Source organism: Lissotriton helveticus, chromosome 7, assembly GCF_964261635.1.
Source record: "Lissotriton helveticus chromosome 7, aLisHel1.1, whole genome shotgun sequence".
In the NCBI taxonomy this organism is placed as follows: domain Eukaryota; kingdom Metazoa; phylum Chordata; class Amphibia; order Caudata; family Salamandridae; genus Lissotriton; species Lissotriton helveticus.
In genome coordinates this window covers 503,162,475-503,186,730 of record NC_136068.1, presented here as the reverse complement: position 1 = coordinate 503,186,730, position 24,256 = coordinate 503,162,475, and positions in this window count along the sequence as shown.

Genomic DNA, 24,256 nt, shown 5'->3' with positions numbered 1-24,256 from the left:
AAGACAGATAGTCAGAATCCTGTGTTTATCCACAGGAGTGGTGTCTGGAAACACCGCCTCTATTTGGGTGATTTTTTGTGCTAACCAGAATGGTATTTGTTCCCTTTTAGCTGGTACCTTACCTAGGCAGGACTGTATGTTCTGTGGTGTAATTTTATTTGTGTTCCCCTGATGAGGGGTCAGCTGTGGAATTTTGATTGCTGGTTGGATTGTTGAAGTCCGCATTACATATTGGACTAATTGTCTATGTATTTTTATTAATTGTTTTAGTTGTATTAAAAGATTTGCTGCAGACATCCCATCGATGTCTGGATGTGGTGTGTATCCGGCTAGGACCGGCCACGTTGCTCCTGGTCTACCTAATGGACCGAGCCTGGTGATGTGATTGTTATGTTTTAGGGCGCCATTAAACAAGAGCAGGTGCTCTTGAAATTTAAGTGGTACTTCCACCTCCTCGAAAGGAGTGTATTCTTCAGGAGGTTCCTCTGTTTTGTAATGGTGGAAGACCTTTGTTACAGCGTTTGCTGCTGGAAAGTTTATCCATGAATAGAATACCTCTGTCTGCCGATATTCGTGTGCCTCTATTACGAATATGACTGTGCCACCTCTAGGTGTCAGTTCATTTTCTATAAGTTTTAAAGTTATAGATTTCCTTATGTTGACCGCGATGAGTATTAAATCCGGGTCTGCTTCTTGCATAGTATTATCAGCTGCTACGAGTTCAGCTGCTACTCTAGCTATCTCTCTTTCTTCTTCAGTATCTGACATTCTACTGTCAGGAAGGTTATTTTGTTTGTTTGCAGATCAGGTTTCTTATGGAAACAAAGATTTAGATGCACAATATTTTGGAACAGTGTATCCTTCAACGTTGACTAAACCAAGGACCATACATAGGAGTTTCCTCCTGCGAGGTTTGGCGGATATGACCTTTCACCCACTCCAGACGTCTTTGGAGTATTATGGGAAAAAAGGGGTCTGAGTGAAAAAGCACGACTGAGTTACTCTAATGTCTTGCGTTAGTTTTATCGCCTTTCCAAACGTTTGGGCGCCATGTAGTGTAGTTCCTATTATCCCAATAGGCTCAGCGCATTGGAATAATACCTTCAATAGTATAGGCCTAGACCAGACGTTAACTAGGTCTTCTATTGTCGATATTAGACTTAAAGTTTTGGGTTTGCCAGCTAGCTCAGAGTTCACTAGAAACTTTCTCGAATAGGTAAGGAGGAGTTGAACCTCCCTGGATAGACAAGAAGGGATTTAGTTTCTGACAACCATAGAACATGACAACTTTGCTCTCCCCTAATCAAGAGTGTATCTCTAGAGTCGTGTGAAAACAAAAGACAACTTATTTTACTCAGTCAGTACGTGCATTCTTAGTCTCACCAGATTGTAGAGAAATGGAAGAGACGGGCGTGTTCAATAAAAGATGGAATTTATTGATCAGTCTCTTTTCTCATACAAGAGAAATGGATCGATATTATCGCAATACTTATGGTTAAGTAAAGTGCATACAATAAAAGCAGAAGTATAAAATAATACTGTAAAAACATTTATATGGTTTCTAAGCCATATGCAGGTTTAAAATGGATAAAATATATATATACATATACATTTGACTAATCGTACTCAACTGGTGTTTCTAACTACGCCTACCCCGGTGTACCTGACCTAAGCCTAATACGTGGGCGGGAAATAGAAAGTAGCAGTTTAAGTTAAGTTTGTTTTGCCAAGTGACTGACTCAAGAAGTCTCTGCAAGGGGTTATTCAGTTCTGTACCTGGAATCTAGGATGAATGAGGGATGGTATCTCTCGTCTCTGGTCTCGATATTCCAGGCTGCCTGCGAGGGCTACCCGGAAGCGCCGGAGCTGGATTTCTCGGCAGGAGAAAGCAGCGTCTCGTTCTCAGCGCGTCAGGAAGTCGGGGCTGCGCCAGCGTGGTCTGCTCTGCTCTGGGCTTCGGCAAGTCTGGCTGCTCCGATCTCGTCACCACCGCGTGTGTTTGCTTAAGGCAATACCGGTAATATTTATACCTGTAAGGCGCCGAGATTGACGTAAGGATGGACATAGATACGTCAATAAGGATGTCATACGACTTGGTCGTTAGCACATTCTTTTGCTGAAGTTCTCGGTGAAATCAAAACAATGGCCGCAGGGTTTTTCCCAGGTTGTCATAGGTTTGATTTGTTTTGAGAACTCCGTATGCCTTATCAGGGGCTGGAGGAATATCGCTTGTCTAATTAGATGGCAAGCGTTATGACATAATCAGATAACACGTTCCTGTGCCGTGGTGTGGCTTAATCAGATAACGGTTTCTGCATCATGGGATGGCTGCTAGTTAACTTGTTTAACCAGAACAGGGTCAGGAATAGGGGGATCGATACAGAACCTATAGGAATACATCACAGAAGGGTATACTCAGATGTGAGTCCCTTGCTCATTGCACCATCAGGATTCAAGCAAGCCGGGCCGACGACGCCTGAAATGGCAGAAACCGGTCCCCGGAAGCTTGTTTCCTTCCCAGTATAGGAATTGGCTTGGTAGTTTGGTTTGCCCTGTTCCCATCATGCACTGGGACAGGAACAGACTAATTTGCATATAGCCAAGTTCTGAGCTGGGATGGTGCAGTGAGCTAAAAAACGGTGATGGATCAAGCCCTGATCTTTGGACTGGGTAAGAGTGGTCTGCTTAATTCAGGCACTCTGTTCATCACCACCCCCTTTTCTGAATCATTTTGTCCACCATAAGCGTGGAAGGGTATACTCAGATGTGAGTCCCTTGCTCATTGCACCATCAGGATTCAAGCAAGCCGGGCCGACGACGCCTGAAATGGCAGAAACCGGTCCCCGGAAGCTTGTTTCCTTCCCAGTATAAGAATTGGCTTGGTAGTTTGGTTTGCCCTGTTCCCATCATGCACTGGGACAGGAACAGACTAATTTGCATATAGCCAAGTTCTGAGCTGGGATGGTGCAGTGAGCTAAAAAACGGTGATGGATCAAGCCCTGATCTTTGGACTGGGTAAGAGTGGTCTGCTTAATTCAGGCACTCTGTTCATCACCACCCCCTTTTCTGAATCATTTTGTCCACCATAAGCGTGGAAGGGTATACTCAGATGTGAGTCCCTTGCTCATTGCACCATCAGGATTCAAGCAAGCCGGGCCGACGACGCCTGAAATGGCAGAAACCGGTCCCCGGAAGCTTGTTTCCTTCCCAGTATAAGAATTGGCTTGGTAGTTTGGTTTGCCCTGTTCCCATCATGCACTGGGACAGGAACAGACTAATTTGCATATAGCCAAGTTCTGAGCTGGGATGGTGCAGTGAGCTAAAAAACGGTGATGGATCAAGCCCTGATCTTTGGACTGGGTAAGAGTGGTCTGCTTAATTCAGGCACTCTGTTCATCACCACCCCCTTTTCTGAATCATTTTGTCCACCATAAGCGTGGAAGTGTAGTGTAGTTCCTATTATCCCAATAGGCTCTGCGCATTGGAATAATACCTTCAATAGTATAGGCCTAGACCAGACGTTAACTAGGTCTTCTATTGTCGATATTAGACTTAAAGTTTTGGGTTTGCCAGCTAGCTCAGAGTTCACTAGAAACTTTCTCGAATAGGCAAGGAGGAGTTGAACCTCCCTGGATAGACAAGAAGGGATTTAGTTTCTGACAACCATAGAACATGACAACTTTGCTCTCCCCTAATCAAGAGTGTATCTCTAGAGTCGTGTGAAAACAAAAGACAACTTATTTTACTCAGTCAGTACGTGCATTCTTAGTCTCACCAGATTGTAGAGAAAAGGAAGAGACGGGCGTGTTCAATAAAAGATGGTATTTATTGATCAGTCTCTTTTCTCATACAAGAGAAATGGATCGATATTATCGCAATACTTATGGTTAAGTAAAGTGCATACAATAAAAGCAGAAGTATAAAATAATACTGTAAAAACATTTATATGGTTTCTAAGCCATATGCAGGTTTAAAATGGATAAAATATATATATACATATACATTTGACTAATCGTACTCAACTGGTGTTTCTAACTACGCCTACCCCGGTGTACCTGACCTAAGCCTAATACGTGGGCGGGAAATAGAAAGTAGCAGTTTAAGTTAAGTTTGTTTTGCCAAGTGACTGACTCAAGAAGTCTCTGCAAGGGGTTATTCAGTTCTGTACCTGGAATCTAGGATGAATGAGGGATGGTATCTCTCGTCTCTGGTCTCGATATTCCAGGCTGCCTGCGAGGGCTACCCGGAAGCGCCGGAGCTGGATTTCTCGGCAGGAGAAAGCAGCGTCTCGTTCTCAGCGCGTCAGGAAGGCGGGGCTGCGCCAGCGTGGTCTGCTCTGCTCTGGGCTTCGGCAAGTCTGGCTGCTCCGATCTCGTCACCACTGCGTGTGTTTGCTTAAGGCAATACCGGTAATATTTATACCTGTAAGGTGCCGAGATTGACGTAAGGATGGACATAGATACTACAATAAGGATGTCATACAACTTGGTCGTTAGCACATTCTTTTGCTGAAGTTCTCGATGAAATCAAAACAATGGCCGCAGGGTTTTTCCCAGGTTGTCATAGGTTTGATTTGTTTTGAGAACTCCGTATGCCTTATCAGGGGCTGGAGGAATATCGCTTGTCTAATTAGATGGCAAGCGTTATGACATAATCAGATAACACGTTCCTGTGCCGTGGTGTGGCTTAATCAGATAACGGTTTCTGCATCATGGGATGGCTGCTAGTTAACTTGTTTAACCAGAACAGGGTCAGGAATAGGGGGATCGATACAGAACCTATAGGAATACATCACACCCACTCCACGCTAACTATGGCCATATTTACGAATCTAGGCATAGTAAAACATACTGTAGAGTATTGTGTATACCTTACCACCCCAAAATACATATTATGCATTTCGAATTTATCTAATATACGAAAAAATAGTCACATGTATTATATGCACTCAAGCTGTAGAATAATGCCAAAGTAATCAAGCATATGTATACATTATTACTAATCGAATATGAGAATTACACATGAAATGGCTCTTAAGACAGAAGAAAAAGTTCGAGACCATTCCATCACAGAATAAAATAATTATGAACATACCAGCGGGCAGCTAATGTCTATAAAGTATCTAAAAGTAGAAATTTTAGTTCTCTAAGAATAGTTCTTACTTTAAGCAGAAGATAAGTGTCCCGAAAAAATCGTAAAAATATTTTGGGGCTGCTGAAAAAATTGCTGTCCGTGAACTGGAGGGAAAATTGTTCATGGTATTTTGTTATTAAAGTTGAAGGCCAAATTCAGGGTGTTGGGAACGCCGTGTGCTAGCTTGCTCAAAAGTCTCTATTTCTGCTCTGGTGAGAACATCATATCATTTAGACTGTCAAAAAAGCTGTCAACAGCTTCCTGGGAGAGTTCCACTAACTCGGAAAAGGATGTAACCATGCATTTGTGCGCATGATTGTCTCCACTGACGTTTTGATTAGTATTGCTGACAGAAGGTCGTACCTGATCGATGCTGCTTTCATCTTGAACTTCACTACCCCTTAATCGTAGCGGTGAAGTCTCCACGAATGCCGTCATCAGGATTGGCAGCCGTTGAGGGCAGCACAAAGCATGAGCCTTTATCGGACCCAACAATGTTTCTGCATCCATAGGCGCATCCGATTGTAGCGTCAGACAGGTGTCCAACACGCATTCTTCTCCGCACAGCATGCACCTTAATACAGGTAAAACACATCGATGCCACATTGGTCGAAATGAAAGAAACCAAGTCATGTTCAGGTCTCTAAGCCGGGTTAGTCCCAGGATTTTTGATATCCGGTCCCGGTATCCAATGGCTCGGATTGTTTCTTCCCTTGTCGCAGGTGTTTTGTCTGTGACACGGTTTGCCATAGCGAAATATAAGGACTAAGAATAGAATTCCTGCAATTAGTCCCAAAATGAGGGGAAGTCCGCCAAAAATCGAATGGACGAAGTCTGGAAAAATACCCAGTATGGCTTTGAATGGTGTTAATGCCATCGAAAATACTGTCTTAAATACTTTTGAGACTCCACTGGTATCAGAAATATTTAAGATTTCATTCAGGATTTCTGCGAAATGTATGGGGGAATTAGTTGATAACAATGAGTGAATCTCTGCAGTCGTCCTTGCGACTAGGAGATCATACGTTTCTTTTGATGACGTGAGCCTGGTTGGCGTCTGAAGAAGCACTGTTTTCATTCTGCTTAAAGTGTCTATTCGAATAGAAGTAATTTTCAAGTTGGGCCATGCCCTTGCCTCCCTGTCTGGAAAGGAGCTGGGGAACAATAAGCGTCCACAGCACTTGACCTTCGCAGTCGTAGTTATGAGATAAGGAGTCCCGGGCATAAGACTACAGCATCTGCGGTCCACAATTAGAATGTAACTCCCATTATAGAGTCTTTGAAAAAATGGTTCTATCTCTGTTGCAGGTGTGCCTAGCTGGTGACATGAAAGGTTATTTGAGTTCCCTTCACAGGCTCCATGCAAACTAATTCCATTACACAGAAGTGTACCGCTTAGTGACATCGCACAATTATTGCCACTGCTTGAAGTCTTTCAGTAATTTCATACCAAGAGTTAAAGCGGGTTCTGGACCGTATTCGTCTTGAATTTGTTTTAGCACATCTGGTATTACCGAGATGGATGGAACACCATGCGTTTTTGTGTAGATGGAAGCAAAGACTGTACCCCAAGTGTCACAGTCATCCACGTGTGGTGCGATTCCCATTGGAAGACAGATAGTCAGAATCCTGTGTTTATCCACAGGAGTGGTGTCTGGAAACACCGCCTCTATTTGGGTGATTTTTTGTGCTAACCAGAATGGTATTTGTTCCCTTTTAGCTGGTACCTTACCTAGGCAGGACTGTATGTTCTGTGGTGTAATTTTATTTGTGTTCCCCTGATGAGGGGTCAGCTGTGGAATTTTGATTGCTGGTTGGATTGTTGAAGTCCGCATTACATATTGGACTAATTGTCTATGTATTTTTATTAATTGTTTTAGTTGTATTAAAAGATTTGCTGCAGACATCCCATCGATGTCTGGATGTGGTGTGTATCCGGCTAGGACCGGCCACGTTGCTCCTGGTCTACCTAATGGACCGAGCCTGGTGATGTGATTGTTATGTTTTAGGGCGCCATTAAACAAGAGCAGGTGCTCTTGAAATTTAAGTGGTACTTCCACCTCCTCGAAAGGAGTGTATTCTTCAGGAGGTTCCTCTGTTTTGTAATGGTGGAAGACCTTTGTTACAGCGTTTGCTGCTGGAAAGTTTATCCATGAATAGAATACCTCTGTCTGCCGATATTCGTGTGCCTCTATTACGAATATGACTGTGCCACCTCTAGGTGTCAGTTCATTTTCTATAAGTTTTAAAGTTATAGATTTCCTTATGTTGACCGCGATGAGTATTAAATCCGGGTCTGCTTCTTGCATAGTATTATCAGCTGCTACGAGTTCAGCTGCTACTCTAGCTATCTCTCTTTCTTCTTCAGTATCTGACATTCTACTGTCAGGAAGGTTATTTTGTTTGTTTGCAGATCAGGTTTCTTATGGAAACAAAGATTTAGATGCACAATATTTTGGAACAGTGTATCCTTCAACGTTGACTAAACCAAGGACCATACATAGGAGTTTCCTCCTGCGAGGTTTGGCGGATATGACCTTTCACCCACTCCAGACGTCTTTGGAGTATTATGGGAAAAAAGGGGTCTGAGTGAAAAAGCACGACTGAGTTACTCTAATGTCTTGCGTTAGTTTTATCGCCTTTCCAAACGTTTGGGCGCCATGTAGTGTAGTTCCTATTATCCCAATAGGCTCAGCGCATTGGAATAATACCTTCAATAGTATAGGCCTAGACCAGACGTTAACTAGGTCTTCTATTGTCGATATTAGACTTAAAGTTTTGGGTTTGCCAGCTAGCTCAGAGTTCACTAGAAACTTTCTCGAATAGGTAAGGAGGAGTTGAACCTCCCTGGATAGACAAGAAGGGATTTAGTTTCTGACAACCATAGAACATGACAACTTTGCTCTCCCCTAATCAAGAGTGTATCTCTAGAGTCGTGTGAAAACAAAAGACAACTTATTTTACTCAGTCAGTACGTGCATTCTTAGTCTCACCAGATTGTAGAGAAATGGAAGAGACGGGCGTGTTCAATAAAAGATGGAATTTATTGATCAGTCTCTTTTCTCATACAAGAGAAATGGATCGATATTATCGCAATACTTATGGTTAAGTAAAGTGCATACAATAAAAGCAGAAGTATAAAATAATACTGTAAAAACATTTATATGGTTTCTAAGCCATATGCAGGTTTAAAATGGATAAAATATATATATACATATACATTTGACTAATCGTACTCAACTGGTGTTTCTAACTACGCCTACCCCGGTGTACCTGACCTAAGCCTAATACGTGGGCGGGAAATAGAAAGTAGCAGTTTAAGTTAAGTTTGTTTTGCCAAGTGACTGACTCAAGAAGTCTCTGCAAGGGGTTATTCAGTTCTGTACCTGGAATCTAGGATGAATGAGGGATGGTATCTCTCGTCTCTGGTCTCGATATTCCAGGCTGCCTGCGAGGGCTACCCGGAAGCGCCGGAGCTGGATTTCTCGGCAGGAGAAAGCAGCGTCTCGTTCTCAGCGCGTCAGGAAGTCGGGGCTGCGCCAGCGTGGTCTGCTCTGCTCTGGGCTTCGGCAAGTCTGGCTGCTCCGATCTCGTCACCACCGCGTGTGTTTGCTTAAGGCAATACCGGTAATATTTATACCTGTAAGGCGCCGAGATTGACGTAAGGATGGACATAGATACGTCAATAAGGATGTCATACGACTTGGTCGTTAGCACATTCTTTTGCTGAAGTTCTCGGTGAAATCAAAACAATGGCCGCAGGGTTTTTCCCAGGTTGTCATAGGTTTGATTTGTTTTGAGAACTCCGTATGCCTTATCAGGGGCTGGAGGAATATCGCTTGTCTAATTAGATGGCAAGCGTTATGACATAATCAGATAACACGTTCCTGTGCCGTGGTGTGGCTTAATCAGATAACGGTTTCTGCATCATGGGATGGCTGCTAGTTAACTTGTTTAACCAGAACAGGGTCAGGAATAGGGGGATCGATACAGAACCTATAGGAATACATCACAGAAGGGTATACTCAGATGTGAGTCCCTTGCTCATTGCACCATCAGGATTCAAGCAAGCCGGGCCGACGACGCCTGAAATGGCAGAAACCGGTCCCCGGAAGCTTGTTTCCTTCCCAGTATAGGAATTGGCTTGGTAGTTTGGTTTGCCCTGTTCCCATCATGCACTGGGACAGGAACAGACTAATTTGCATATAGCCAAGTTCTGAGCTGGGATGGTGCAGTGAGCTAAAAAACGGTGATGGATCAAGCCCTGATCTTTGGACTGGGTAAGAGTGGTCTGCTTAATTCAGGCACTCTGTTCATCACCACCCCCTTTTCTGAATCATTTTGTCCACCATAAGCGTGGAAGGGTATACTCAGATGTGAGTCCCTTGCTCATTGCACCATCAGGATTCAAGCAAGCCGGGCCGACGACGCCTGAAATGGCAGAAACCGGTCCCCGGAAGCTTGTTTCCTTCCCAGTATAAGAATTGGCTTGGTAGTTTGGTTTGCCCTGTTCCCATCATGCACTGGGACAGGAACAGACTAATTTGCATATAGCCAAGTTCTGAGCTGGGATGGTGCAGTGAGCTAAAAAACGGTGATGGATCAAGCCCTGATCTTTGGACTGGGTAAGAGTGGTCTGCTTAATTCAGGCACTCTGTTCATCACCACCCCCTTTTCTGAATCATTTTGTCCACCATAAGCGTGGAAGGGTATACTCAGATGTGAGTCCCTTGCTCATTGCACCATCAGGATTCAAGCAAGCCGGGCCGACGACGCCTGAAATGGCAGAAACCGGTCCCCGGAAGCTTGTTTCCTTCCCAGTATAAGAATTGGCTTGGTAGTTTGGTTTGCCCTGTTCCCATCATGCACTGGGACAGGAACAGACTAATTTGCATATAGCCAAGTTCTGAGCTGGGATGGTGCAGTGAGCTAAAAAACGGTGATGGATCAAGCCCTGATCTTTGGACTGGGTAAGAGTGGTCTGCTTAATTCAGGCACTCTGTTCATCACCACCCCCTTTTCTGAATCATTTTGTCCACCATAAGCGTGGAAGGGTATACTCAGATGTGAGTCCCTTGCTCATTGCACCATCAGGATTCAAGCAAGCCGGGCCGACGACGCCTGAAATGGCAGAAACCGGTCCCCGGAAGCTTGTTTCCTTCCCAGTATAAGAATTGGCTTGGTAGTTTGGTTTGCCCTGTTCCCATCATGCACTGGGACAGGAACAGACTAATTTGCATATAGCCAAGTTCTGAGCTGGGATGGTGCAGTGAGCTAAAAAACGGTGATGGATCAAGCCCTGATCTTTGGACTGGGTAAGAGTGGTCTGCTTAATTCAGGCACTCTGTTCATCACCACCCCCCACCCTCTTTTCTGAACCCTTTTTCCAGAAGCTTCTAATACTTTAGACTCTTTGTCTGGAGGGGGAGCATCACTAGTAGTTTGGGAGTTGGCACGTTTACGAGCATTGGATACCACCAAAGAGTCCAACGGCAGCTGTCCCCGAATGTATGTAGGGTCCACAGGCGCCGGTCTGTATTTTCTTTCAACTTGGGGTTAACAACACTTGCTCTTGGGGTTTCCTTGAAAATGTCTCCAGCGTGTTTTAGGACACCCTTTAACATTGGCAATGTCTTTGACTCTTTCTCCACTTCAGAGAAATCAGTTAACAAGAAATCCTCCTCAAATGGGTCAGCATGCATGTCCACATCATGATTTTGTGCTGCCCTCTCTATTAATGCGTTAAACGCCGATGTATCCTCTGTTGGCGAAGTTTTTACAGGGTAAGAAGGAGTATCAGGGATAGTTTGTGACTCCCCCTGGTCAATAGGGTCTGTCCAGGTTTGAGTCTGGTCCTCCTGATCATCGCCTGCAGGGTAACTATATTGTTCATCATAGTCATACCCCATATCCTCATTAGAGCGTGTGGGTGAGCCCGCAGAAGTGTCCTGGCCATAGTACCTTACAGCTTCAAAATGGACAGGCGATGTTGAAGAATCCCTTTCCTTTTTTAGTGGGATTTTATATGATTCCAGAGGATTTTCCAAACTGATCTTTCTTTGATAAACCGTAAGTTTGCCTGTGTCGGCGTTGATATGGAGCTTCGACTGATTATCATAGGAGGGCTCCTGGTACAGAACGTCCTCTTCTAGAGGATGACTCCTTTTCCCAAGTGACACAGTTTTGGTCGGGTCGATCCTTGTCTTCGGATCGATCGCCTTAGGCCGTGCTGTTGGGGGCAGTCCGAATTTTATCGGCGGCTTTGGGCCCGGCGTCGATATTGGACCGACGGACTTCACCTTGTCGTCGTGCTTTTGGCCTTGCGTGGACTTCGGTGTTTGTTGCGTCGGAGGCGCGCTCTTCTTCTTAGTTTCGACTTGCTCCTTAGAGGCGCCTTTGGGTTTCGGCTCGAGGGTTTTGCCTAACTGTTGTTTTTTGACTCGGTGCCTCGGTTCGAGGGCCTTCCGAGACTCAAGTCCTTTGTTTGTGTCGCTGTCCGTCGACGCCGACCTCGTCGGTTCGACGTACTTGGCTTTAGCGATGGACTTTAGCGCACCAATCTTCGGCTCGACACCCTTTGTGGTCGATCCCGCAGGGTCGTCGACACTTTTCTTCGGCGTCGAAACCGATGCGGTCGCACTCTTCGATCCGAGGACTGTTTTCAGCAGTTTCGGTTTTGTTATTGTCTCGATAACTTTCGGTTTCGCTTTCTGTAGGGCGACCGATGGCTCGTGTGATATATTCTTAGCCGGGCCGAGACGCGGGGCTATAGAATGTTTGTCAAGATCTTGGCTAAGGCCTTTTGGCGATGCCTCGACCTGAGCCTTTGAAAGTTTTTGAGTGTCTTTTTGGGGCCCAGTACCCACTGTTGGGCCTGGTTCATCACTCGAGTCGTCATCGACGGCTCCGATGGGGCACACGTCGTCCCTTACCTCTTCGACGTTTTGTTCTTCATCGACGCGTTCTTCGTCGTCTTCATAGTCGTTGGAGTCGTGCTCCGAACCTGGATCCGACGCCTGTTCCGGATCCTCAGTCTCGACGACCTCATCGTCGTCTTCATCGAAGATATTCACCGGGTCGGGCACTGGCTACGTCATTGTTTGTCTTGCTGCACGTCGGAGCCTAAGCGTCTTCTTCGACCGGAATCGAGCACAAGCTAGACAGTTGTCCTCGTTGTGGTCTGGTGATAAGCACTTGTTGCACACCAGGTGTACATCGATGTGCGGGTATTTAGAGTTACAAAGGGGGCATCGTTTGAACGGGCTCCGTTCCATCGACGATGGGGCCTCTGGTGTCGAAAAGGCCACGCGTCTCTCTTCGACATCCTGCTTCGAAAAGAACTGAAACAAGAACTCGGCACCGATCGAATTAACAATACCGAAGACCCCGAAAGCTTTTTGGCCTTGTAGAAAAGTTTCCGAACCTGAGTAAAGAAAAGTACATCCGAACCCAATGGCGGAAAAAACCAATCTGAGAATGGAGAGGATGCCCATGCGCACTGTAGTCCAGGTGACGAGCCACCTATCTCGTGATACTTCGAAGACTCTTCCAGGACAACAATGTGCAATCATCCGGACCCAACACTAGGCGGCGATCTATGCATAAGATGTGAATTCAGCAGCCCACATGCCTTGAACTGTGGGTTACATGCACTGTTTGGGTCTATGTAGTGAGTTGCTGCGATGTGATTGCAGAGGGTGGTGTGCAACATGTCGATTTGGTTCTCTTTTGTACTGCATTGCTTGCATTGGTTTGTTCTGTTTCTGCCACTGACCTGACCCTACATATCTCTCCCATGCAGATTCACCTGTGGTCACGGAGGGACAGGAGCCGGACACCAGTGGGGATGAGACTAGCACTTCAGCTGCACAGGAGCCCAGTGACACAGAGGTCACCAGCGCCTCGGAGGGGGACCAGAGTCTGCAGGAGGAATCACAGCCTGAGACGCAAAGTACCACATCCTCTGATACCAGCGGGGATGAATCCATGTTGCGGGCACAGGGAATGGAGACTCTGCATCATCTTCAACCACACAGCGGCCAGAGCCCACCCTACCAGCCACTTCCTCTGGTGCTGCCCGAGTCCGGGTCAGTAAGAGGGGACGAGTTTCCTTCACACCAGTATGTGGAGCTTTTGCGCCAGATGTGTGTGGGCCAGACAGCTCTCCTAAATGCCTTCATTGACCATAACATAAAATTGGCCCAGGTGTTTGCTTTCATGGAGGGCATACATTCAGAGATGGGTGGGCTGCACCGTACTGTCCAGGCTTTATCCTCCACAGTGATGTCTGCCCTTCAACAGGCACACACTCCCATTCCTGCTCCTGGGCCTTTGTCCACCCCCCAAGTTGTGGCCACGTCTGATGATAGTGACCACGGTTCACATACGTCACAGTCACAGCACACAGCAGCAACAACCCAAGCGGTCCCGTCCGCAGACACCATTCCCACAGAAGAGAAAAGCCACCCCAGAGTGCTAAGACAAAAGCCCATCAGGCAAAACCAAGGCCCAAAAAGCAAATAAGCAAACCGCAAGCTCACATGTGTCAGAGGCATCCCCAGCTAAGGACTCTCCTGTCCCTAAAGCATCTCGCAAAGAGAGGCATGCAGTTTAATTGCCCACTGAGGAGGTGGTGCATGGCAAGGGTACACCTAAGAAGAGCTCCAAAGCAGATTCACCCACCACCTCCACTCCCATTCCAATCCCAGTTAAACAGGAGAAGGAGGGCACTGTAGGGGGTACACCTGGCAAACAGGGGAAGGAGGGTCAAAGGCAAAGCCAGGTGAAGCGTTCCGCTAGATCCAGCACGTCCCCAGAGGGAGTGCCAGTGTCTGCACCTGATGCAGCTTTGTTGGTGTGTGTGCCTGTTGTGTCCACACCACATTCCATTAATCCCAAGACAGGGAAGCCAATTAGAATCCCCAAGAAGTGTAAAGGCACCCCTCCACAATCTCCCAGCCACATTGTGTCTCAGCTCTGCATGACTCCACCTCCACATGCCACTACACCACCTGGTCCAAGCAGCACTCCGGCTTGCCAAGCCACTGATAGCATAGCACTACCTCACCTGGGCCGCTCTACCCCAGTCAGGTGCTCCTACTATCCCCAACACACAGCCAGCTCCCAATCCGCCTGACAGCCAAGTCTGAGTGGTAGTCCCCCTCACACACCTCTCTCTCACACAGGTGTGCCTGTACTGCCCATTGTTACCCCCTGACTGTGTTGCTGCCCATGGAAGGGTACAGTCGCACACCCTCCCTGTGCAGATTCTCATGTACTCGCTCTGCACTTTGCCCAGGACACTGGCCTTGTTGCTGTTTGCTGTGTTTGACTATTCCCTGTGCAGCCTCTCGTGTACTCGCTCTGCACTATGCCCTGCCCACTGGGCTTCCAGTTCTGCCCTTGCCTATGCAGCCTCTTATGTACTCGCTCTGCACTTTGCTATGCCCACTGGGCTACCTGTTCTGCCCTTGCCTGTGCAGCCTCTCATGTACTCGCTCTGCACTTTGGCCTGGACACCGGCCTTATTGCTCTTTGCTGTGTTAGACTATTCTCTGTACAGCCTCTCATGTACTCGCTCTGCACTTTGTCCTGCCCACTGGGCTTCCTGTTCTGCCCTTGCCTGTGCAGCCTCTCATGTACTTGCTCTGCACTCTTCCCTGCCCACTGGGCTTCCTGTTCTGCCCTTGCCTGTGCAGCCTCTCATGTACTTGCTCTGCACTCTTCCCTGCCCACTGGGCTTCCTGTTCTGCCCTTGCCTGTGCAGCCTCTCGTGTACTCGCTCTGCACTTTGCCCTGCCCACTGGGCTTCCTGTTCTGCCCTTACCTGTACAGCCTGTCATGTACTCACTCGGCACTTTGCCCTGAACACTGGCCTCGTTGCTCTTTGCTGTGTTGGGACTTTTCCCTGTGTAGCCTCTTGTGTACTCGCTCTGCACTTTGCCCTGCCCACTGGGCTTCCTGTTCTGCCCTTGCGTGTGCAGCCTCTCATGTACTCACTCGGCACTTTGCCCTGAAAACTGGCCTTGTTGCTCTTTGCTGTGTTGGACTATTCCCTGTGCGGATTCTCATGTACTCACTCTGCACTTTGCCCTGGACACTGGGCTTCCTGTTTTGCTCTTGCCTGTGCAGCCTCTCATGGATATGCTGTGCACCCTGAACTGCCCATTGGCCTTCCTGTTTTGGTCTTGCCTGTGCATATTCTCATGGATATGCTGTGCACCCTGAACTGCCCACTGGCTTTCCTGTTTTGGCCTTACCTGTGCAGAATATCATGGATATGCTCTGCATTTTGTGCCTTGCTATTCTCTACTCTTGGTGCATATCTGTGCAATATGTGAATAAAGACAGTTACAATCAGAAAAAATATATTTCCCTTTTGATGTTAAATCCTACTCCTACACAGAAAGTATGAATCTATTACAAAAAAACAAAGAAAAAAAGAGAATGAATGTCCCTATATATAACCACACGTAATCTGGTATTTAAAGCCTTGACATTTTTATTATTATTTGCAATTTGCTCAAAAAATCAGACAATATTGTATCATATTAAAACATGATTACATTTCATAAAGCATATATATGCAAAGATAAAAAATAAACATTTGGAAAGATACTATCTTTTACAATAATTTTTGACAGCGACTAAGAAATAGTCACATAGATGTCATGTCTTTCCTGGTACATAACACAATATTAAAAACATTAAAACACAACAAATTGTATTAAAACAAAAGTAATGTTGTCCTCTTGTCAAGAGGACAAAATTACTTTTGTTTTAATAAAATCGTTATGTTTTAATGTTTTTAATATTGTCTGACTCCTACGTGTTGTTTTTATCACTTGTGAGTATGCAGAGTGTGTGACCGGCACATCAGTGTTGTGCTTGGTTGATCATCCATGTGTCTTGATTCTGTTTGTGTAGACTGTGCAGACCTGCTGCTCCCCACTGCCATTGTGGTTGTGTTTTCTCATGCATTGCTGTCACATGGTGCCTTTTTGCCTCCAGTATGGCATGTTGTGTGTGGTGTCATGCCATCCCCTATCTGTGCTTCAAATGCCTACCCATTATGGGTCTAGACTCCCTCTGTTTGTGTATGGTGCATTCCTGCCATGTCCGCTACTGACATGCAGTACACTTCTCTTAGGTGCCGGCTGTCCCCTTGGTTTCTATTTGTGTGTGTGCCTCTCCATCACTTCATTTGTGACACTGTGCTGTGTGGTGCAGTTCTTTGGCCAGGAGCTATGTGCCACTCAGGATATTTCCCCACTTGTTTATTTGTGATGTTCTTGTGCTATTTGGCAGTCATGGTTGCTCATCAGCTGTTTAGCTGTGTGTGCTGCCCAGTCCTCTGGTCAAGTTGTTTCCACCTTTCTGTCCCAGACTTGTGCATCTGTTGTTGTTGTGTTGGATATATGTGTGTTGGCTGTGGTAATGCTTCACTTCCTGGGTGTGCTGTTGCGTTTGTGGTGTGCTGATTTGTGTTGTGTGGGTTGATGTGTCACTCATGACTGTGTGTGACTTGTATGCTTGGTGTGCACACACTTCTTGTTGTGCGTGCAGTGCTGTGTGTATGTTGCCTTGTCATTGCCTGGTGTGCATCCCCTGATGTCCTGAAGTACTTGCTCTGTTTTTTTGGCTGTGCATCTGTTGCTAATTTGATGTGACTGTGTTGTTCTGTGATGGTGCACTTCTTGTGTGTGTTGTGGTATGTTATCTGTGTATTGTCCCTGAGTGATTAGGTTGTGCACTCCTGTTGGGTATGTGCTCCCTTTGCCTTCCACAGTTTGGCTGCACAAGGCATGTCTGTTTTTGTTGTGTTTCTGTGTGTGTTTCTGTTGGGTTATTTGTTTGTGTGTTGTTTTTATGCAGAAATCTGTTCTGGCATCCCTTTGTGTGTGTGATGTTTGTGGCTACACCCAGGGTGCGTGTTTGTGTGTGTATAGACTGGCAAGTATTGGCAGCCTTCAGTGTGTTTGGCACTGGTGTTGTGTGCTGCTGGTGTGAGGGGGGTATGTGTGTACATTTCTCCTGGTGTTTGGCAGTCATGGAGTGTGTCAATGGGCCCTGTGTGTTGTGCTGCTGGTGTACTCCTGTGAGGTGGTTGTATGCCTGTGTGGCTGTTCACAGTTTGACTTCCGGGCCTTCCTTTCATCCTTGTGCCTATACATGGTTTACCTTGCTGTCTCCCTGTGTTGTTGCACTGTGATGTCTGTGGTTTGACTTCACTGACTGTACCAGCCATGTGTGGTTTGATGGTCTGAGGGGGGTGTTCTGTGTTCCTTGTCTTGCATATGATGTGCACATGCTTGTGGTGTGTCTCCATGGCCTTCCATTTGTGTGCATCCCACTCTGGCTTTCCTATTTGTTGTGCTCCATTGTTGTTAGCATTTGGGGTTTGTATGTGTATATGTGTCAGTCTGTGGTATGTATGTGGGACTATGCAGGCTGTGTGTCCATTTGTATGTTTGTTCCTTGTATGTGTTCATTTGGTGTTTCTACTCATTTCTATTTCCCTTAATGTGGTGGTGTTGTGGGGTGTGTATCTCCCTGGCCCTGTGCTACTGTGCTGTGTGTTGTGTGTTCCTGCCCAGCCACTCCTGCAGTGGCTGTCTCCCTGGTTGGTTGTTGTGTGGTGCAGGGTCTGGTTTGATCTGGCTTGTTGTTGTGCATGGCGGTGCACAGGAGGTGCACATTGCATGTGCCTTCATGGAGTGTCCTAATGTGTATTGGGAGGAGGCGTGGCCCTGAGGTCTTTGTCCCCTGCCCATGCCTGGCCCTGCCGTCTGCATTCTGCGCATGTATTCCCTTGTGTTCTCTGCTGCAGCGACGTGACCGGGACATTGCTGCGAGATTGCCGTGAATATGTATCCTGGATACGGAGGGGTGACTTGGTGGCAGGTGGGTCATGTGTGGGTGCCCATGTGGATGTGTTCCTGTCCCCAGCAGGGTGTCTGATGTGAATTTGGACCCTGAGTCAGCCCATGTGTTGTGTTTGTGTTATTGCGTACCTGCGGCGGCGTCCGTGGCGGTCCATGAGTTGCTGGTGATGTAGCAGGTACAGCACAGGAAAAACGTGTAGAGCTGGATCCATGGCGGTCGTGACTGGGTGGAGAGGACTGGGACTCTGGTTTCGCACTCCGCTGTCGTTCTTCCACCGTCTCTGATTGTGCGGTGTTTCCACTGCAGTGCGTCTGCTTGTTTGGGGCATCCTAATTTGAGGAGCGGGCGGACGTCATTCCACACGGCGGAGAGTCTCCATTGGCCGTCACCGCCACGGCGGTGGGCACACTTTGATGACTGTGCGCGTCGCACCGCGGCGGATGGGAGATGGGCTATGTTTGGCCATACTAATATGGTGGACGTGAGTACCGATGCTCGCAGGCGGAAAAATGCATTTTTCCGCTCCGCTGGAACCACGGTGGTGCCTACGTCCGACATCCTAATGGACCCCTTAGTTTGGTACCGTGGGAGACATTGGAGAATCCCCCTGCTCTCCATCTATCCATGGCCAAATCCATTCAATCTTTCCAATCTCCCCCTACTATTGCCAACCCTTCCGGCATGTCGGCCCACAGGGTCGCAAGGCGCTCAACTAATGGTCAATGCAGCGGCGGGGTGGCAAACACACATCCCAACACCACCTGTTCCTCATTTATGGTACCCCTAATAAAAACATACCCCCCCTGGATGTCTGTCCAAGTCTTGATATGTTGGTATGGGACCCTATGATGAAGTAGAATCCCAACCCCACGGGACCCCCTGGTGAAGCCAGAATGATACACTTGAACATACCCATAGCGGAGGAAACACAATGCTTTTGTACCCAACAAATGTGTCTCCTGAAGCATCATTACATCTGCTCGGTATCGTTTGCCTGTTGGAGTATAGCCCCTTATTTGATTTTATCCAGTGCCCCCTGACGTTCCAACTCACTATTGGGAGGTCCCCGGCCTGAAGCCGCACCCTATCTATTGGGACTGCCATCTAAGGGTCTCTGAACTTCGATGTGTGGGACAGCTATAAGCCAGTGTGTGAAGAGTGGCCATGTGTGGCAGGAATGCAGTACAAACATACAACCCACATACCCCAACTTCCCCCAACCCCCCACCCTATACCTCAAAACAACTGAAGTATCTGTTGCGTCAGAGGTGGCTTGCAGACCCCAACAGGAGCCCCCCGCTCGCCCCCCCAATGGTTCTCCAATGGTTCCCCAATAACCTGCCTATAGATAATAGGGTTCCCTTGACTATTGAGAGTCAAACAGAGGTACTAGCCACCGCATATGTATCGTCTGACTCAACAGATGTCCCCAACAGTTTCCCATCCAGGAGAGTCCTAACGTGGCTATGAGGCCAAAGACTCCTCTGGGAAATCGAAGTGGATCTGTTAGGATCACTGCAAGATTTAGAGTGGCGTCTAGATCTCAACCTCCTAGTTCCTTTGATTTTGAGCTTGGGTGGCCTACGGACGACAACACTGGACGAGGAGTCTGACTCCAACCCAGTATACCTGTTTCTCACAACAGATTCAAACCATTGGGGTATAACAGCCACATTTAGGGCAACTGACATCCTAATAACAAGCATCAAGTTAATTAGTTTGGGAGACATATACCATGTATATGTAGTTTAACTGCAAATATTTAAGTCTCATTCTATTAGAGATCTTTTGGCCTGTTTTCCAAGGGCTTCTGCCATTCTATGGAGCTAAGTTCTCTATATAACTCGGATTTCCATTTACCCTTAGGGCCCGATTCCAGTGCGGCGACGGTCGTAGCCGTTCCGACTGCATCGAAATTGCCCGTTCAGATTCCTTTCCGACTGACCGATTTCAATGCGCTCGGTCGGAAGGGAATCTGAATCAGTTTTCAAATGGCCTCCGTCCGCCATTCGGAAAGCCTTTAGTAATCCCTTGGCTGGCTCTTTCCAGACTAGGGATTAAGATGGCAGCTTCCCACTGCCTTTCTGGGCCGGCCTGTTCGGAACACAAAGGTATTGGGAATCTATCTTTGGGGGCCCCCAGCAGGGCCTCGATGGGTGGCCTAGGGGGCACGTATGGTGCCACCCTGTTACCCCCTGCACCCGGTGGCTGGCACCTTGAGGTGCCTGCGACGGGCTGCAGGGATGAACTGCTCTTTTGCTCTTTGCAATGAGAGCATGCATTCCATTTGGAATGCATGCTCCCATTGTAAATAATAGGCATACGACCGAACAGGGTTCGGTCGCATTCTACTTCCTAGGCTGAAACCGATGACAGGAGGTCGTTCGGTTCCAGTTCCAAACCGATGTCGGATGGACTCCGGTCCGTCCGACATCGGAATCAGGCCCTCAATATGTAACAGATTAGGCTTCATTATTTTTAATAGGGAGCGGTAAAACCAGGTCACCAGTTTATGGCTATCACACGCCGTAAACAGGAGTTACAAAATGTCATGTGTTTTAAGCTCAGTTATTAGATTGCTACTTATTCTTGATGGTCTGTGTTACTGATGCTACAGTAAGAAACTGGGAAGTTTAAAGGACAACTTCTTCCACTAGAACAGTAAAGGGTAACCGTTCACCTCTTTGGAAGAAATCACCAACTGTGGTCGGACCTAGTTCCATGCACTGTGTTAACACTGTAGTTTTAAGGATTACTGACACAATATCGAGGTATGCAATATCATTTGACACAAATATTATGTCCAAAATATTGTTTACCAAAATATTTTCTCCTTATAATTATAATGGGTCGTACAAAAAGATGAGTAAAAATATTGGTGATACTAATATCGTCAAAAACAAACTAAAAAAAAGTTGATTTTTTTTTTGTAATTAGACTTTAAAGTAGTAGATGTTAAATATTTTAATATATACATTTAATATATTGTAAATGAAATACATTCCACTAATATTTAATACTAAAAATAAATATACACATAGTTGTTGGAGGAGTTTCATATAGCGCAAACTCTTCCTGAAGGTATCAGAGCGCTTTACATGAGCACCAGTTGCGTTACAGACCGACACATTGATTTTGTTAGGCACGGGGAGATTAAGTGATTTGCCCAGAACCACAGGATGCTGTCAGTGCCGAGACTCGAACCTGGTTCCCGAGCTTCGAGGTCGACCGCTTTAGCCCTAAGGGCAAGAAAGCAAAAGACACACAAGTGATGGACGGAATGCAGAACAAAAAAAATAAAAAAGTTACTTACCTGTAACTTTGGTTCCCCAGTATTGGAAACTTTCATAGATTCCCATGCTTTTGTATCATTCCCCGTCGTCGGAATGGGAGTCTCGGTAACAAAAATAACATAGCAGTAGGTACAGGATACTTTGTAGTAGCAGAGCGCGCAATAAAATATTTTATAACATAACATAACAAAAGAGAAAGAAAAAGAAAAAGGCCTCATTCCCTTTTGTAGCATATCCGCCTCTTTTTGTAAAAGAGACCAAACTAAGCATCAGCCAATCAGAAGAGCCTCACCCCATAGAACCCTCCTGAAGGAACCTCAGATTTTAGTAGCCGTTGTGTAACAGTAACCACAGTTGCTGAAGGCTGAGCTTTCCTCGGGGAGGAGGGTGGGCGCATGGGAATCTATGAAAGTTACCAATACTGAGGAACCAAAGTTACAGGTAAGTAACTTGTTTTCTTGCCCCAGTATTGAAACTTTCATAGATTAACGTGCTTTTCTATCAGAGTAGCTAGCAGTAAGCAATAAAGCACATTTTGTGGCATAAATATATAAATATCTCAGAATGCATCCTTTCATAAGAGAATAAGTATATACACATTGGAAAAGCCATTTGTACTAACATGAGATACAAAATGTGCAGAAATAGGAAGGAGGGATAGTAAGGAAAGCTCACAAATCAGTGGAAGAGGTTCCTCAGGACTGCCTGGCCCACAGCCGTATCCTCCTGAGTCAAGGATTCCAAGCAGTAATGCTTCGAAAAAGTGTGTACGCTGCTCCAGGTTGCAGCTCTGCAAATGTCTCTGATGTGTACTCCCGTGAAGAGAGCTGTAGATGAAGCAACGGATCTTGTGGAGTGTGCTCTGATCCTTCTATCCAGCGGTTTGCCCGCTGTTGAGTGGCAATATAGAATGGCACTGGAGATCCATCTTGCAATACTCTGCTTTGAAAGAGGAAGGCCCTTGCGTGGACCACCAAAAGCAATGAATAATTGTGAAGATTTGCGAAACCCTTTGGTGCGATCCAAATAAAATTTCAAGCACCGCTGCACATCCAGAGAATGGAGTGACCTCTCCGCTGGTGTGGAAGGGTGAGGAAAGAATGATTTGAGAATCACAGGTTCATTTAGGTTAAAGTCTGAAGACACTTTAGGGATGAACTTCGGATTAGTTCTTAAAATCACGGTATTTTTCTTGAACTGGAGAAAAGGTTCCTGTATTGTGAGAGCCTGCAATTCCCCAATGCGTCTTGCCGATTTGAGGGCAAGAAGGAGAGCCAATTTCCACAACAGAAATTTCATGTCTGCCCGATGAATTGGTTCAAAGGGATCTTTCATGAGCTGTTGGAGACCCAAATTCAAATGCCAAGTGGGAGGCGGAGGCCTCACCGGTGGAAAAACTCGGAATAAGCCCTTGAGAAACTGCTTGATTATTCTTGAAGACCAAAGAGAAGGTCCAGATGCAGACCGCCTGTAGCGAGAGATCGCTGCTATGTAAACTTTTATGGATGAAAGAGCCTATCCTGTTTTAGCCAAGGACAAGAGATAAGGTAGAAGTTGATGAGGCTGAGAAGAGAAAGGGTCCAGACTTTCTTTCCTGCACCAAATGCAAAATCTCTTCCATTTTAAACAGTAAGTTTTATTCGTAGAAGGAGCTCTAGCTTGAGACAAAACCTCTCTTATTTCATTTGAGATGGGAAGGTTCATGAATTCTCGCTGTTCAGGAGCCATGCCGTCAGGTGCAAGGATTCTGGATCCGGATGCCAAATCTGCCCGCGGGACATCGTGTGAAGATCCGAAATTGTCCGCAATGGAAGAGGAAGGACGAGAGACAATAGGTGAAGTTCCGTGAACCAGAACTGTCTTGGCCAAGCAGGGGCTATTAAAATCATCTTGCATGGCTCCGCTTTGATCTTCCTAAGAAGCCGTGGTATCAACGGAATGGGAGGAAAGGCGTACACAAATGCTTTCGACCAAGCTATCTTAAGTGCATTCCCCATGACCCTCAATGGTGAAGCTTCCTTGCGTAAAAGCGGCATTTCTTGTTGAATGGAGTGGCAAATAGATCTATTGAAGGCTTGCCCCATCGTTGAAAAATCTCCCCCAAAACCACCTGATTCAGTTCCCATTCGTGGGTGACAGACGACATCCTGCTGAGTCTGTCCACCTTTTCGTTTAGAACACCTGGCAGAAGTTCTGCCTGTAGCGATATAATGTGAAGAGTAGCCCATTCCCGAATCTTCTGGGCCTCTCGAGACAATGGCAGAGATCTGGTACCCCCTTCCCTTCCTTGTTTATGTAATGCATAGCTGTGGTGTTGTCCGTCCGAACGAGAACCGCTGACCCCTGCAATCGTGGAAGAAACGCCTGCAGTAGCCTGATAGCCCTTAGTTCTAGGAGGTTGATGTGAAGAAGACGGTGCTCGGGCAACCAATGCCCGCTGACCTGAAGATCCTGAAGCACCGCTCCCCAGCCGTCCAGTGAGGCATCTGTTGTTACTACTTGCGGAGCTGGATTGCTTACGAAGGATAGACCTTGGGAAAGGTTTCCCTGCTTCGTCCACCACAAGGCTGCTCTTTGCATTGCAACAGTAATCATCACTTTGTCATCGAATGAGCTGTGAACTTGCTTCCATTGTCTGTTTAGCTGTCCCTGGAGAGTCTGCATCCGCAATCTGCAGTGAGGTATGAGGGGGATGTATGAGGAGATCACCCCCAGAAGGGATTTGTAACGGCGAACTGAAAGAGACTTTCTTTTCCTTAATTGCAGAGCCATGGATTGTAGTTTCGCTTGTCTTTCTAGGGATGGAAAAGCTTTGTTGAGATTTGTGTCCAAGATGGCTCAGAGGAAACACGCTGTCCTGGACGGAATCAGAGATGATTTTTCCCTGTTGAGAGTAAGACCCAAATTCTAAAATAGGTTTGTACAAGCGTTGACAGCTTCCATCG